This window comes from Chinchilla lanigera, unplaced genomic scaffold, assembly GCF_000276665.1.
Source record: "Chinchilla lanigera isolate Chin_1 unplaced genomic scaffold, ChiLan1.0 scaffold00114, whole genome shotgun sequence".
Classification (NCBI taxonomy): Eukaryota; Metazoa; Chordata; class Mammalia; order Rodentia; family Chinchillidae; genus Chinchilla; species Chinchilla lanigera.
In genome coordinates this window covers 3,160,453-3,173,625 of record NW_004955515.1, presented here as the reverse complement: position 1 = coordinate 3,173,625, position 13,173 = coordinate 3,160,453, and positions in this window count along the sequence as shown.

Here is a 13,173-nt window from a genome sequence, read left to right as displayed (position 1 = left end):
CTGAGTTAGTATTCAACACTGTCATTTCATTTTAATTCAATTAATAAGAAGAATATGAAGACTCATAAAGTGTCGAGCCTAAGGCTAGTCTTGTGGCAATGCTAATAAAAAAGAGTAGATTTTCCTTCTTTCTGCTCTCTCTTCTCCCCTTTCTTCCTGTTCATTCTCTTTTGTTGTCTGCCTTCTGTCTTTCATTGATTCCATTTTTACCTTTCATCTTTTTATTCTTTGATGTTCCCATCCATTGAATCCTCTTTACATTGCATCCCATTTGTACCACAGTCCCAGATTGTCTTAGTTACTTTTTCTCATCACTGAGACAAAATACCCAACACCCAAAGTTAAAAGAGGAAAGGTTTATTTTGACTCATGGTTTGTGGAGGTTTTAGTTCACAGTGAGCTACCTCTAAGGCAGGGTGGCATGGCAGAGGGGCATCACAGAGGAGAAATAGTTCATGGCAAGCAAGTAGGAGATAGCAAAGCAGCAAATAGTAAGCAGCAAGCAATGGCAGCAGCAGAAGCAGGCTTTCTTTCTGTTCCTCATATTCCAACCAGGATACCCAACCTTTGGGTGGGTAGCACGCATACCCTGGGTGATGCACCCTTAATCCCAGCATCACATCCTTAATCCCAGCATCACATAGTCTAGGTCCAGCCAGCTCCCAAAAGCCCCACCTATGACCACATAAGGCTTTGGGAGGACATTGAAATTCAAGGCATAACAGAGATTTGCAAAGATGTATAAGTGTGTCTTCAGTGAGGCATTAGCACAGGGACAGAGTGTGACCCTGTCCCAGGAGAACACACTTCATGGCCAGGTAGTGTGTTCTAAGAGTAGGAGCTCTGGCTAGTGCCTAGATTTTGGATTTAGAGCTTTTAGAAGAGTGAGAAATAAATTTCTGTAGTTTATAAACCATATAGTATATTGTACAGTCATAAGTTATATAAGGACATTATCAATGATGATAAATAACATATCTATGTTGGTGATCTTATAAGTGTACAGTGGAGCTGAAGAATTCCTATGACACAGTGACACTGTACTTTGTACTTTGTAACATCACAATGTAATATATTATCCATTATGTGGTGATACTCATGTAAACAAACCTATGGTAGTTGTATGGAAGTATATAGCACATACAATTACGTCCAGTGCATAATTAGTAACTGAAAATAGTAATTAAAAAACAGTGTTACTGGCTTATGCGCTTACTGTACATAAATGTGTACTCCTTATATTAAAAAAGAAGGGTTGGGGATGCCACTGTGATGAACATCTGAAAGCGCCCAAGTGGCTTTGGACAGGGCAGTGGATGGAGGCTGAAGAGGTTGGAAGTACATGGCAGAAAAAGCCAACATTACCATTACCTGATGGGGGCTCAGAAGAAGAGAAGCACTGTAAAGATGCTTTGGTCTCTTTAGAGAATATCTGAGAGGTCATGAATAGATTATTGGTAAAAATATGAACAGTGAAGACCACGTGGATGGGGTCTCAGGTGGAAATCAGGGATATCTTAGTGGTCATGCCTGTACAAAGTGCCAAATAACATGCTAAATCTCATTTCTTAGGGGTTTTGGGAAGGTAGAACTTGTGAGCAATGCAATTGGATATTTGATTTTAAAATTTGAATATTTGGAAGTTTTTAAGTGAAGTGTTGAAGGGATGGCTTGGCTTCATGAGAGTAATCACAGAAAAATGTGAGAAGAGTAAAATGATTTCCAGACAAAATTTTTGTTTTTGTTTTTGTTTTTTTTCTGGTACCAGGAATTGAACTCATGACCTTGTGCTTGTTAGGCAGGCGCTGTGCTGCTGAGCTAAATCTCCAGCCCCAAGACAAATTTTTTAATGGGAAGGGAAGCAGAACTTAAAATTTTGAAAACTCTCCAGCCTATCCATACAGTAAAGAATGAGAGGGCATGTTTAGCCCAACACACCTAAAGTGGGCACATGACCAATAAGAAGATTGGAATGGATTGGCTGTTTCAGTAGAAGCCAGCTGCCATTCACCGAGACAGTGGAAGATGGACCCAGAAGCCCAGAGTTCAAGGGCCTCCTGAGCAGAATGGGCACCACTGCTGTGTGCCACCGTGTATCTTGGGCTCTGCTTCCTGTGCTCTGCTGCCAAGCTCCTCTTCCACCCTAGGTTCCCACACCACTCTAGTGAGCATCAGTGCAGCTATAGGTGCCAGCAAAATTGAAGAGGCGCAACTGCTTCCACTTAGATTTCCAAGTCTGCCTCAGAGAGCCACAGGGCCCAGGCAGAGATCTGTTGTAGTGTGGGACCGCCACAAAGAACACCCCAAGGCAATATTCAGTGGCGTATGGGAGGTGTTGGCTGCTCCCAAGACCCTGCACTGAAAACGTCATTGCAGTGTGATTCCTGACCCAGGTGCAGAGCTACTGTGAAGGTGGGGGCCCAGGAAAGAACTCTCAGAGCTCCAGTGGCAAGCTCAGCACCCCAGTGGGCCTGGAGGGCAGAGATCCAGCCCAAGAAGATTGCTTATGAGCCTTAAACTTTGGGGCTCACTTGGGAACTGCTGACCCTTTCTCCTTTCCTATTTCTCATTTTTGGAATAAGAATGTCTGTGGTATGCCAGTCCTACACTTACTTGTATTTTGGAAGCACATGACTTACTCAACTTCACAAATTCACAGTTAGGATGAAAAACAGCTTTAAGTTTCACCCATTACTGATTTGGATATTTAGGTGAGAATCTGAACTTTAGACCCTTGAGTTGGAGCTCTAATGAGTTAATAGACTTTTGAGTGGATGCTGGAATGAGTTAAGACTTCGGGGGCTGTTAGGGTGGAATAAACATACTTTTCATTTGAGAAGAACATAAGTGTTGGGGACCAAGGGTAGAATGCTATAAATTTGAATGTATCCCCTCCTCCACCAATTAATATTTTGAAACCCCAACTTCCAGTGTGATAGACATAGGAAGTGGGGTTTTGGAGAGCTGATTAAATTGTGAGAGTGTAGTCTTCATCAATGAGGTTAATGCCCTTAAAAGAAACCCTAGAGAGTTCTCTCAGCCCTCCCACCCCAGAAAGGTACAGAGAGAAGGAGAGGTGCTATCAGTGAATGAGAAAGAAGACCCACACCAGGCCCCGAATCTGCCAATGTCGTGACCTTGGCCTTCCGGCCTCTAGTACTATGAAAAGTAATTTTCTGAAGTAAGTTACCCAGTTCAGAGCACTTTGTTACAGGAGTGCAAACAGACAAAGACAATGACCACACTCTTTGGAAATAGGAGTTGTACGAGAAAAACTAACCCTGAAATGTGTATATAATTAAGATAATAAAATTGCATGTGGGCACACGTGCTTGGGTGTGCACACGCTCACAGACAGAGCTACAACAAAACAAAACAAAACAAAACACAACAAGCCCTTTCCAGATACAAGCTCAGGCAGTTGGTGGGGAGCTCTGGCCTGGGCTCAGATTCCCCTTGTGCTGTCCAGGCCTGGCGTCCTGAGAGACAGATGGGAGGGCTAATCTTCAGCAAAGAATGCCAGTCATGGCTCTGACAGCCTGCTTACCTATTTCTGTATTTTCTATCGGACAAGCACTAAGAACAAAAGGGATTGTGTAAGTTCCAATCTGCTTACATGCTGTTGTTACTTTGATTTGTTTGTTTTTCGGAAGGCTATATGTTGTCAAAATAAGGATTTGGAGACTACAGTCTAAAAGGGAAATGACTGTTCTCCCATAGTAAAAGGCTGCCTGGAGGGCATGGACCCTCTAGAAGGGCAGAAATGGACTGAGAGGGCCTGAGGTCACTGGAACGCTGCCTTTCAATGGGCCAAAGCATTTGAGCCAAGCCAGAAGGTCATTTGCCCTGCAAGGGTTTTTCCAGTTTTCTTTAGAATTATTCATGCTGGGCCACGACCTGTGTGACCTGCTTAGCAGAACCAGCTTCTCTGATACATATTTGCATATGTAGACAGCTGCAAATATGAATGTTGATTGGACAACGAGGAAGGTGAACACAGTCATATAGATGTGCTGTGTGCCAGGCATGGAAATCTGTTCAGATGCACATGTAATTTTACATGCTTGCTAGGGGTGCAATGTGACACTCATATAATAAAAGGGTTTTATACAATATTCGATGTGTATAGATACAGATGAAAATAAAGATGCATTTTTCATCCTGGAGACAGAATGTAACAGACAAGGAACCCTGGTTTAAAGTTGTTTGGTCATCATCCTGCTGTTTTTATACAATCCAACGGACCAGGCCAACCTGATTATTAAAAGAAATCAGAATGAGGTATTTAATTTCCTGAGTATTTAAAATACTCCGCAAAATCATTTCCTTCTAATACCCCTTTTGGACTGTTTTCCTTAAGTACTGAAGAAGTACAGATCCTGTCAACTTTTGCTTCACCCAGTTCCAGAAGGACATGTAGACATTAGCAAATTTGGGCCTGGTAAGGTCACCTGCTGATCGAATTCACCAGGGTGCCTCCATGCCAACAACTTGTACACACAAAATACTATGCTGCAGCCCTCCATCTCCCCGACACGAGGGTTCCAGCAACCATTCATGCACATTCTGGGCTGACAGGGGCCAAGGTAACAGCCAGTGCAGGTGTAGTCACTTTCTGTTGACATCCACAGCCCATCAGGAAACTATGGTACCAAGGACAGAAGTGTATTGCTTCACATCCAAGGAGCTGTGTGTCCTTACACTGGCTAAACTTCTCTGATTCTCATGACTCAAGCCCTGTGGCCTGGAACACAGTCAGGGACACAAGTCAGTGTATCATTCTTCTTATTTTTTGGTGACCATTATTTTTATTCTCCCAAGGTGTTACATTTTTATTCAAGAGGTAGAATACCTCACAACACCAAGCCAGGGCTGAGGTGGAACACCTTGGCTACGTTCTTAGATGCACTGAGATCTGGATGCCTGTGATGGGTTCCTTAGTATCTGCTCTGCAGGACTCCTGAGGATGTAGGAGAATGAGCTGGGATAAGCTAAAGTATGAAATAAGAAAGCACTTATGTTCTATCAAGCCACCCACAGCACAAGATAGTTCTGCTCAAAGTGTCTAGGGATGAGACACCCAGAACTGACAACTCTGAGGACAATATCTGTTCACACAACAGACAACCCTGCACCCTGAGTGGGCATCTCAAGGTGTCCACGGACTGTTCCTCAGAGTGAATTCCCTCCCTATGAGCCAGCTGAGACCCTGGGGCAGGAAATCTGTTCTCCTCTATATCCAAGATGAACCACACTGGGTGCTCAGAATGGACACCAATGTGGGAACTGGGGTCTGGTGCCCAGTTTGGTCTTCCCTGTGGTCACTAATACAGATGGCCCAGGAGAAGGATTCATGGCCACAGGGTCATCTCTTGTCACCACTAATACAGATGACTTAACAAAAGGACTTCTAGGTTCTGCCCCTGCTGATGGAGATGACTCCAGGAAAGGATTTCCAGGTGTGCTGTCACTGGAAATGACCCAGGAGAAGGACTGTGGGGCATTGCCATCCACTGATGGAGATGACTCAGAGAAAGATTTAGGCCATTGCCACCACTGACGGACATGACCCAGTGGAAGGACTTGTGGACACTGGACCATCTCACACCAAGTTCTACTCCCCTGGGTGCGGAAACAGGAGAGAACAGGGACCAGAAAGGCAGAGCACAGCACCAGGGAGTGCTAATGTGGGAAGCACATGCTGTCTGCTTCTGGTTCTGCTCTCATGGCTTGGAGAGGGCAGCTGTGGGCTGCGCTGGTCCTGAGTCCTCAGGGCTGACACATGCTTTTTCTCCATCTTTCTTCTGCTCACCCTGATCAAGCCTCATCTCTGTTCTTCTCTCTCAACCTGTCTTCCCCTGGCCTCTGACTTTTCCTCCTGCAAACACCCTCTGGACCCTTTGTCCATGTGACTGCTCCCACAAGGGACCTGTCCCCTGTCCTCTCACCCCCCAGTCCCCTCTGCCTGGCTCTTTCTGATATCTCTCCATGAAGCTCGGCCCTTGTTACTGTGCACGTTTAGCATTCCACGTGACCACACAGGATATCAGGAGAACCAGGGAGGGTGTGGGTGGGCCTGGGTTTCACATCTTAATTCTGTGACTTTGATAGTGATCTTTGAGACTCTTGCTCAACGGAATTTCCTTGCACTGATCTTCCTAACTTTTGACCAGGTGTTTTTAATCTCCATTTCACAGATTAAGAAACCAGGCCTCTGCGACATGCTGAGCCTGCGAGCTGTGTGGTACAGGGCAGGCCCAGAATTCTGGGCCGCTAAGTTGGCAGCTCTGGGCACATGAATGATGTTTCTGGCTCTGTCTCTTCCTGAGCGTAGCGGGGGTGGCAACTGCTCTGCTCTGAGATGTTAAGAGGAACACATGAGCCTCACATCCTGTGGAGTTGATGGTAGGTGCCTGTTTTATCCATTACCATCTCTCCAGCATCTGGAACTGGGCCTGATGTAGAGCCTATGGACTAAACAAATATTGACTTGAGGGGACCCCATAAGCAAGCCCCTCTCTCGTACCCAACAGAGGCAGGTATTCCGTAAAATGCAGTCACAGGAGGAGGATTTTACACACATACTCAGCTATTTTCACCATGACCACTGCATGGTCAAGGTCCCCAGTACTTGCTCAGGCTGCTCACACAGTCCTTGGGCTGTGCTGCTGAGGAGGGTGGCAGCCACATGGAGCATAGAACGGGCGTGCTAACCTTCAGCCTACTGGTCCTGAACAAGGGGATCCTCACAAGGAAGACCACCACATTTGCTGTGTGCTTGCTGTAGGTCTGACTGTGTAAACTTTTTTTCCTGTAATTCATTTAATTACAAAAAAGACAAAGTCTTGGCCCACTTGCTCAATGAATTGCATGGATTAAAAAACTGATGACTTGATCAGCTAAGTTGATGACTGCCATGAGAATTAACGGAATCTCAGAAAAATGAGTTTATAATAACTGGTATACAGTAAACACTCTGATAAATCTTGTTATTTATTTGTTCTCACCCACTGCCCCATGAGACCACTGAGGAGACAGAGTAACAGGGACACCCTCCCCCTTGAGTGTAGACAGGAGACTGTATCCCGAGCAGAACTTTCCCTGGGGTCTCCTGTGTGTGAAAACATGCCCGTGAATGGCCTGTACTAGGCTGTACTGAAGCACAGGACAAATAGCATCTGGGACTTTTCTCCTTTCCCCAGCATAACACAGACTACAATTTCCCTTTCTTTTTTTAAGTTAGTAAGGGCAAATATATCCTATATCAATTCTTAGGGGAAATCCAAAGTAAGTTATTCCCATCATATTTTGAGGAAGTCTTGAAGCCTTTGCCAGATGATACCACATTCTCAGAAAGCAACTGACCTGCAAAAGCCATCAAACATCGTCACTGGCATGGGGATTTCTAGGCTGAAACACAGCAGCCCCGCAGGGCTGAAAAACACAACACAGCAACAAACACTATTGTGGAGAGAGGGTTCTGTGTCTTCGCTGCGCTCCCCTGCAGGTCTCTGGTCCAGGAGGGAGCACATTCCTGCTACAGCAGACCAGGGTGCTGCGGCTCAGAGGAGAATTTCATTTCCTCAAGGGGCCTCTTCCTTTCTAGCAGGAGGAGCCCACTCTGGAATGGGCTCCCTAGGCTGCTTCTAGGGCTTTTCACTAAGGTAGGACTTTTCCTCAATGACGGTAGAAGAATGAGCCCACATTTGCAGATTATTGGAGATGATTTACCCTGCACAGAGTCAGCTCTACTTACAGCTCTGGGAAAGAAGGTATGGAAAGATAAGTAACCGACCTAAGTCTACCTGGCTAATACATGGAATCAGAACAAGAACTCAGTCAATCCAAAGCTCATGTTCTATATCTGGAGACCTGCGGGCCACTAGAAGGCAACTCCCTGCCAACTTTATGCTAGTTTTACCAAAAGCCGCATGGACACTTGGGAAACTAGCTGCTGATCTTGCCAATTGCTTACTTAGAAGCTTCTGTCCCTGTGAGGCCAGATAAAATCTTCTGTGGCTCATGACTTCCTGAACCAGGACCGCACAAGCCACCTAGGGTAAGTCATAGAGGATGTTCTGCATGGTGTATCTCTAAATATTTTAAATCCCTGGTTCCAGCCCAGTGAGCAACCTGAAGGTTCCCTCTTTGTACCTAAGTACCTGTGTACCTAGGTGAGTCAGGCACGCATCTGTGGACATTCAGCTTGTAGCTCCAAACTCTGCCCACATGTGTGTGCTTAGTCAGCTCTTGGGCCTCTGGTGCATACTGTAGAGCGGTCACCTCTCAGAAAGAGACCCAGAGGAAGTGAGATTGGCATGGCTGTGCAGGAAATTCTGGGGCTTGGGGCACCCCAAACATGATCTAGGAGGAAGGGTGTAGACATTAGATAGGATGCCCCTTCTGCCTTCAACAATTAAAGCAAGAGATATTTTCTAATTTCCAGAGTTAGCACATTGTAATAGTCACATGTTGAATTTATGACAACAAAAATTCTCACAAAGCATACAAAAAAATAGAAAACAATGACTGATTCAAATGAACAAATCACATGGGATGAAGCCATCCCTGAGGAAGTGGAGGCATTTGGTTTACTAGACAAATATTTTATTTAAAAATTGTCTTGAATATGCTCAGTGAGAGAAGGGAAAACATAGATCAAGAACTAAATAAAAAGCTAAATAAAATTTCCAGAACTGAAGGTCATATATCGCTAGGTTGAATATATCTCCTAGAAGTTCAACATGATAAATTTTAAAAGCAGAGATAGGTGAAGACAAATAATTTATGGAATTTCAGGAATTACAATTAAAAAGAAAATTTTGCTAACTCCAAAACAAGATCACTCTTAAAGGCAAACAAGAATTATCCACATGGGTATGTTTATTGCAGCATTGTTCACAGTAGCCAAGATATAGAATCACTCTGTGTCCATCAGTGGATGCTTGGAGGAAGAAAATGTGGCATATATACACACTGGAGTATTAGTCAGGATTTGAAAAAGATAAAATCCTGCCACTTGCAACCACATGGGCGAATTTAAAGGATATTATGTTAATTGAAATAAGGCAGACACAGAAAGAGAAAGACCATGTGATCTCTCTCATATGTAGAATCTTTTAAAAAGCTGATCTCATACTATAAAAGTAGAGCATAGAATAGTACTTACAAGAAGCTGAGGAGGAAGGAAGGGAATAAAGAAATGTTGATTAATGGGTATGAATTTATGTTTGAATAGGAGGAATAAGTTCTTATGTTCTATTGCACATTTCAGACATGCAAGGACTCAAAGTTTACTTCACATTCAAAGAAACAGATAACTTTCTTTGGAAGTTACTTAAGGCTGTAATTGTGTAAAGCAGGAGACTAAATCAAGTCCATAGAGCAGGTCAAAATAGGGCTTCCAAAGATGAAAGAGCCTGCCAAGACCCGCCAGGAGAAAGTAAAGGTTCCAGGAAGGACCCAAAACCATGGAGTTTGGAGTGACAAGGATTATTAAAGAGACATTATTAGACTGAAAAGCAGATTAAAAGAAACCCAGAGAACCAGACTCAAAAGAAAGGGAAATTGTGATAAACTGTAGTTAGGGAAACAGGATAATGGAGAAGTTCTCTCTTTAACTCTAGTAGTGCCCACTACACTTCAAGACAGAGGACAGGAGACAGAAGGAGGCATAACAGACTCAATTTCTCAATTACCAGAAGTTCAATTATATCCAAAATTGAATAAACTAAGAACAATATAAGCACAGTATTTAGAGTTACAGGGATAACTACTCAAAGAAACACCTAAAAAGTTTAAATGATTGTCACTGGGAATTATAAATTTGTTTTGGTAGGATTGATTTTTAAGTCTCTTTGTGTGAATATATTTAATTATGTATGAATTTGATAAAAATTGTTTGAAATTATCTGCAACCTGGATAATTTGTACTGCTAAAGTTTTAATAAACTTAAAATAAAAAAAAATACGTGTAGTTTAACCTGGGTTCTTTTTCTATTAGTTTAGTTCAGAAAGTAAGGTAATAATTGCCATACTCAAATCAGCATTCTTAAGGCCATGAATGTGCAAAGAAGATGGGCAGTGTTATGGCTTGTGTCTAGATGTCCCCCCAAAGCCTCATACAGTCGTAGGTGGGGCTTTTTCAGAAGTGGCTGGCTCTAGAATATGTGATGCTGAGATTAAGGGTGTGTGATTACTAAATTGGTCCACTGACTGCTTTGGCACTACCCTAATCCTGGTAGCCTAGACAGAGTATAAAATGGACAGAAATAAACAGCTAAGACCTCTTGCTTGCTCTGCTGCCTGCCATGAACTGTTTCTCCTCTGCAACGCTATCTGCCAAGCCACCTGCCTTGGAGTCAGCCAACTATGGACTGGAGCCTGTGAAAACTGTGAGCTAAATAAACCTTTCCTCCTTTACTTTGGTCATTAGGTATTTTGTTTCAGTAATGAGAAAAGTAGGTAAGATAGGCAATTTGCTTAAACTTCACTTTGGGAAAATTTTGTTTTTCAAAGCCAATTATTCCATCTGCACATCACTCCCTGCCCACTTCCGTTTTGTTATATTCTCTTCATGTTAATCTTCAAATGAGTTTTTTTTTTCTTTCCCGTTGTGACCACTTAATCTAAACCACCAGTCCCTAGGTAGTTGCCTATGTCTATGATCTATCTTACAGCTTCTAAGGCATGAGTTACAGATTCTCCCTGCAGGATAGGAGTTCTAAGCAGTTCTTTTAAAAAGAAAAAAAAAAAAAAAGTAGGAGGAAATAAGGCAAACAGGGGCAAGAAGGAAATATTTTCTTTTGAAAAATTTTAACCAGGAAAATTTGTAAAGCTTAAATATTCTTCAAAATTCATTTGCATTCGTCCATCCACCCTTCCATCTACTTATTCAACATTGGCCATCTACACTATGATATGCTTTTTAGTGGCATGCAAGTGACTAATTGAATGTGAAGAAGGGATGGAAAGGGACTAAGCAGAGTGCTCATCTTTGCTGCCCTTTCACAGGGCTGATGGTAACACACACACACGTCTCTTCATGGTGGCCACTTCCTTAGTCTCATATTGTGAGTATACCCATTTCTGAAAGTGGCATTTACTTTAAGATACTGAGTTTTCAAATTCTCTATGCGGTTTTACCTCATGTTTGAAACTTATGAAGTTTGTGTAGAAAAACAAAATTAAAGATACTTCTCCTAATAAGAAGTTATTTTTCAATGATCCATTAAAAATACAAGAGAGTGGAAGTTATTGAAATGCCTCAAATTCTACACGATAAATAGGCCAGACATAGTTTAGGTAGAAAGTCAAAAACAAAACCACCACAAACCTTGAGATGAATTACTGGTTTTACAATCTATATACAGTTTAAAATTTATTTTGATTTTTTTATTTTCAAGAGAATAGTAAATGAGACACAAACAAACAAAAAATAGAACAATAGCAGCATACCAATATCACGAACATAAACAAATCAAAGTGAGGACATTTAAAGTGATACAGGGTTTCAAGACAAAATAATACAAATTAACAGTGGTTGTTATATTACATATCACTATCTTCAACTATGTTGCTCAGATTACCAGGTGTAAGAATGGAAGATTGTTCCAACCATTAAAGAGAATAAGAAAATAATTATTAGATACAACATTAGAGATAATACAGAGTTTCACTAGACAAGATCGTAGGAATTCACTGTGGTAATTCCACTGCATATTGATAACTTCAAATCAGCTGCCCAGATTACCAGACACAAGTATGTAAAATTGATCAGAACATAAAAAAATTTAAGCATTAACTATTCCTTTCGATATACCATCAGACATCAGCAATACAGTTATCGCAGTTATTCATATATATATTTATATTTTGCCTTCCTTCCTTCTTTCTTTTTTTTTTCTTTCCCTCATCCCAGTCATTCCTTCCTTTGAACAATTTCTTTCCCTTTTCTATCGTCTATTGTACCTTTTGAGTTTTACTTATTCTTTCAGCTCCTACACCAAGGGGACAATATGATGTTTACACATCTGGATCCAGTTTATTTCACTTATAAGTACAATCTCTGGTTGCATCTATTTACCTACAAAAGTCTCAAGTTTATCTTTTTTATAGCTGAATAATACTCCATTGTATAAAAATACCACATCTATTTTATCCATTCCTCAGTGGATGGGCATTTGTGTTGTTCCAAGATTTAGCTATAACAAATTGTGCTGCTATAAACATGGGTGCACATATATCACTGTGGTATGATGTCTTTAACTCTTCTGGGAAAATACCCAGAAGGGAATAGCTGGTTTAAATAGGACTTCCAATCCTAGTTTTGTGAGGCATCTCCAAACTGATTTCCACAGTGGTTTTACCAATCAACACTCCCACCAGCAGTGGAGTAGGGTTCCTTTCTCCCAACAGCCTCTTCAGCATTTGTTATTGGTTGATTTCTAGATGATAGCCATTCTTTCTGGGATGAGATGGAATCTCAGTGTTGTTTTAATTTGCATTTCTTGAATGACTAATGAGGTTGAACATTTTTTCATGTTATTTATTCGCCATTAGAATTTTTTCATTTGAGAAGTGTGCATTCATCTCAGATGCCCAGGTTTGGACTAGATCTTTGAATTTGGGGGGCCTATTTTTTTTTTTTTAATTCTTTATATGTCCTAGATAGAAGTCCTTTGTCTGAGGAAGAGTTGGCTAGAATTTTTTCCCAATTAGTGGGTTTTCTTTATACTCTATTGGTGATTTCTTTAGATGTGCAAAAACTTTTCAGTAAGATGAGATCCCAGTTGTTGATTCTTTGAAGTATTTCCTGTGTAGTTTGGTTTTTGTTCATGAACTCTGCCTACCCCAGTGTCTTCAAGATTTTAACCTACTTTCTCTTCCAATAAATTTAGTATTTCAGTTTTGCAATTTAGATTTTTGATCCATTTTCACTTTTGACTTTAATTTAGTTCATTACTGAACTAAATTAAAGTGAAAGAAATGGGACTAGTTTTAGTCTTTGGTATGTGGAAAGCCAGTTTTTCCAGCACCATTTGTTAAAGAGGCTATCTTCCATCCATTCAAAATGTTTGGCCCCTTTGTCAAAGATAAGGTGACTGAGTGTGTTTGTAGTTGTATCTGTATCATCCAATCTGTTCCATTGATCTTCAGGTCTGTTTTTGTGCC